This window comes from Crassostrea angulata, chromosome 3, assembly GCF_025612915.1.
Source record: "Crassostrea angulata isolate pt1a10 chromosome 3, ASM2561291v2, whole genome shotgun sequence".
Taxonomy (NCBI): domain Eukaryota; kingdom Metazoa; phylum Mollusca; class Bivalvia; order Ostreida; family Ostreidae; genus Magallana; species Magallana angulata.
Genome location: NC_069113.1, coordinates 42990111 through 42995057, shown reverse-complemented (window position 1 = coordinate 42995057; position 4947 = coordinate 42990111). Strand labels below are relative to the sequence as shown.

The window sequence follows — 4947 nt, the reverse complement described above, 5'->3', positions numbered from 1 at the left end:
ACTGTTGTTGCAGAAGAAAAAGTGGCTGCACCAATAACACCCATAAGTGATCGTATTGCTAATGCTAAAGCAATGGTGCTAGCATTTGCAGCAGAATATTCATTGTTATTCGCTCTTCTGCCCAAAGTCATAGAACTTACTAAAGCATTAGCTAAAGCTAAGAAAGCTTTGGAGTCTTTAACAATGAATCGCACTACAGCCTCCTTTTTAACAAGATATGAAGTGGGGAAAACATTTGAACATTATGTTACAGAGATGATGAAATATTCAAAATTCTCATTGAATATGGATGAAAGTACAAGCAACAATTTTCATAGAGTGTTGACATTTCTTGTTATCTTTTATTGTCCTGTGATGAGGCAAGTTAAAGTTTGTCACTTTGGATCACTCTCCAGCATTAAAGTTGACAGTGTAACTCTGTATGAAAAAAATGATCAGCTAATGGAAAAAAATGAAATTCCTTGGGACAATATGATGTCAATTTTCATGGATTCATGCAATGTGATGAGGGGGTCAAAGACAGGATTAGAAACTCGTATACGTAGAGAAAAAGCTCCACACCTTCTGGATATGTATGGAGATGTATGTCATCATGTCCATAATGCTGCTAAAGCATTTTGTAAACCATTCAAAAACTTTATAGAGCAGTTGTACATTGACCTTTTCAATGATTTTAAATGGTCAGCTGATTTAAGAGAACTGTTTCAGGAAATATGTCTGATATGTAATGTGAAATACACCATGCCACAAAGATATGTCAGTCATAGATGGCTCTCTGTTTATGGTGTTACTTTGGATGCTTTAAGACTTTTAGACTGTCTTACATTGTTTTATTTCCCATGTTGGATTTCTGAGTCATTATCGGAAAGGGCTAAGTTTCTACCAGTAACAGCAGAGAATATTCACCGACTTAATGTTTCAGAGTCCTCAAGAAACAGATTGCATGAAATCAGAATGGTGAGTTTTGGCTGTTGCCTATTGTGTTTCTCTTGATCAAGTCATTGATAATAAAAATGTGCAATTAATTGAATTGATTTGTTGATTTATTTTTTTGTTCGTTTATTGATTATATGACTGTTATTTATTTTTTGTTTAAATTGTTTTTCAGTTTTTTGTTTCAACTTGTTTCAATTCAACTGACTCATGAAATAGGTATTTATGTTATTGTGTTTCTAATACAGGTATTTAATGTGTATTACTACTTACTAATACAATCAAGATACATTATTTGAAAGTATATTGATTTATTTTGTTATACAAACTGTCAATTATTTATTTCTGCTTTATATCTTGTGTTATTAGGTCATTAATATCTACTTTTGTCTCTACGGGAACTGCTGAAAAAAAAACTCACTAAGGACGGAAAGGACAGAAAATTGAGGATAGTTGAAAAACTCTTTCATGAAAGGTTGCTTGCAAAATTGTTAATGGGACTCGACTCATCTGTTTTCCCCTTACTGAAGAGCTTTGTGATACTTTTCGAGATGAAGGAACCTCTAATTCACTTGTTACATGAAGAACAGGTAATCTTAAAATCATGTATGAAAATCTTATTAAATAATGAATTCTTGCTTTGTTTTTACCTATTTTTGCTGCATTGTGCATAATTTATTGAAAACTTTCCTTGCAGGTTAGACTTTTCAAAGAATTCCTAGTTTGTTTCATCAAGCCTGATGTTGTGATCGGGGCCAAGTCATCCTCAAGGTTGAAGAAACTGGATATTTCAAGCCAAAGCAATCAGTTAAATGCAGAAAGCATGTTTCTTGGGGTGAAGGCACATTAAGCGATTAGAAAATCAACCAAGAAGGACTTTGTGGTGAAAGGCTTTATGAAACAAGTAAATTATTTATTTTGTTTTCAGTGTATTACATGTACTTATTTTGCCATATTTTTAACAACTTTATTTTAATTGTTAGAATAATTGTAGTACAAAATGTTTCTTTCAGGTTGTTGATGCCTTCACCCTCTGTGGTAAAGTGTTGCAGGATAAGTTACCTTTAACTAATCCACTCCTTCAATCACTGGGGGCAATCCATCCAGAAATTAGGGGCCATTCTAAGACTTTGTCATTTATGCAGAAGCTTCCTACATATGCCACCACAGTACTTAATGAAGCTGAAACTGAGGAACATGACCAAGAAATCAGGAAGTGTCACATTGACAACTCACTTCCAGAGATAGAAGATACCAGGATTGATCATTGGTGGTGAAAAGAGGAAGTTGTTCAGAAATATCCTAACCTCTCAAAATTGGTACAAGCTTTACTTAGCTGCTTTAATGGTCCTCAGGTGGAATTATCTTTCAATGTCATGAATGATGTCATAGACAACAAGTCTGGAAGATTGAATCTGGAGACCTACAGTGCCATACAGACTATTAAATATAGACTTAGTGCTGATGGAAAAAATGCCATTCACTTTTTTCAGAAGAAGGATTATATGCATGAAACTGTGGACAAAATGCTTTGCAAAAATATGAGCAGTTCTAATAATGAATATAAAGCTGATCTAGATAAGAAAAAGGATGAAAAGCTTTTGAAACAGAGACAGTTAGATATTCGTGTTAAAAATTCTCAATCTAAGACAAAGGCAAAAGAATTGATTGTACATGCAGCTAAAAAAGCAAGACTGGGACATTGTCAAAACATGAAAAAATTAAGAACTTAAGTGTTTTTTGTTGTAATTTATTTCTACAAAGAAGGACTATAAGTAGATATTTTCATGTTGATTTTATCATTTAAAATTCAAATATGTGCTTCAAAAATTCAGTTCTCCAGGGGTTTTGAATGATAAAATAGCCATCCCCCCCCCCTGATCAGGGGTGCTGCCCCTTGAAATCCCGTTGGGGGTAGGACCCCCAGACCCCCCTTCACCTTTTTTTGTTTTTCTTTGAAATCATGTCTGGTTCTAAAATCAATACAAACGAGATGTTTGTGAAACACTTATGTCCCCTCCCTTGGAAACATCCACAAAAGAAAATGAACGTAAACTGCAAATAACTGGAATTTTTCTGAGTCGAAGGGGGACAACTCTGCCGAAAATTGCTCTATCAAACCCAAAATCGACCTAGACATTATTTAGATAAACTTGTATACGAAATTTCATATCAATATGTGCACCCTCTTCGAACTGGAATTTTTCTATGTCCAAGACCCATTACTCTGTCAAAAATTGCTCGATCATACCCAATATCGAACTTGACCTAGATATTATCATGATAAACCTGTATACCAAATTCCATTTCAATTCGTTCATTCTCTGCAAAGAAAATGAGCGGAAACTGCAAATAACTGGAAAATTTTCTACGTCAAAGAGCCATAACTCTGTGGAAAATAGCTATATCGTACCTTATATTAAACTTGACATAGATATTATCCTGATAAACCTGTATACCAAATTTCATTCAAATATGTTCATCCTCTGCAAAGAAAATGAGCGGAAACTGCAAATAACTGGAATTTTTCTATGTCCAAGGGCCATAACTCTGACAATAATTGCTCGATCGTACCCCAATATCGAACTTGGCCTAGATATTATCATGATAAACCTGTATACCACATTTCATTTCAAAATATTAATCCCTGCGAAGAAAATGAGCGGAAACTGCAGGTAACTGGAATTTTTTCTACGTCCAAGGGCCATTACTCTGTCGAAAAAAGCTCAATCGTACCCAATATCGAACTTGACCTAGATATTATCCTGATAAACCTGTATACTAAATTTCATTTCAATATGTTCATCTTCTGCGAAGAAAATGGACGGAAACTGTTGGTGGACCGACAGACAGCAGCAGAGCAATATGCCCTCCCTTTTCCGAAGGGGGGCATAAAAACGTTTTTCTTATGTAATGTTTTATTAGTAAATGGCTAACTTACATATAATTTTCATCCAGCTTTCTTCTTCCGCAACATTTTTAACATCTTCTAGAAAAATATTTTCCTTGTCTATTTTTTTTACTTTGCCAATGCAGTTTTTAATTAAATCTTCTGTGGACAAAAATGACCATGCCCCTTAAAATCGTCACAGACTTTGTCAATTCTCTACAAATATTTCTGTTTGTGGAGTGTACACCCTTTTTGCCACAAGTTTACTTTACTTCTATTCAAAGTAAGTAAAATATAAATTTGAAACCATATTTAACTATTCCACATATCACGATTGATGATCTTACCACTTATACATGTACATGTAACTTTTGGTTGAAAGAATGAGAAGCAAGACATTCAATAATCTTAATTAGAGTTTTTCCTCATTGCTAGATCTGCTGCTTATTCTACTGGTATGAAATTAAACTGCACTGGCTTTGTTTTATTCTAATACTTTCGGAGGTATTTCTGATCTTAAGTATTTTGAAGATTAAACTTCTTAATAAATTTAAGAATGTCTTAAAAAATAATCAGGTATCATTCAAATGTTCATGTACAGAAAAAGTACAAATCTTTGCATACTAAAATAACAGTTATAATGGCTATTTGCCATGTCTTATATCGAGTCTGTCAAAATGAATGATTGTCATTAAAATAAATACAATAATATCAAATACCGTATTTTTCTTTAAAAATTCAAATCAATGAAAAGTTCCTTTCTGATGTATATATATATTTATATTGTTACACACTTACATTCATATCCATCATTTTCATATATTTTAGCTAAATAAAAAGCCTTTGTTTTGTAATTTAAAATACAACAATACAAATATCATGTTTTAATTAACAACAATGTTTAATCCGTTTTTTATTAATGTTATTTAAAATTCCGTTCGTTCATGATATTACATGTACTTGTTTTTGTTTTGCATAAATCATTATTACAATTAAAACAAAACACATTTAACGTTTTCAAAATCATCAACTTGCATCGATGTCAGGCTTTTATTCTCTAAACAAACTCTTTCCTGAATCAAACACCATTCATCTGACTATTTATTGAGTAATACATAAAACAA

At 32.8% G+C, this 4947-nt stretch overlaps 1 long non-coding RNA gene across 1 annotated transcript; it reads left to right on the top strand.

The window, feature by feature from the left end:
- Positions 1–1107: 1107 nt before the first annotated feature.
- On the top strand, positions 1108–2748 carry LOC128177859 (uncharacterized). The gene is made up of 4 exons (XR_008242882.1): positions 1108–1152; positions 1303–1523; positions 1631–1837; positions 1947–2748. It is a non-coding gene; the product is annotated as an uncharacterized LOC128177859 (long non-coding RNA).
- The last annotated feature ends 2199 nt before the right edge of the window (positions 2749–4947 follow it).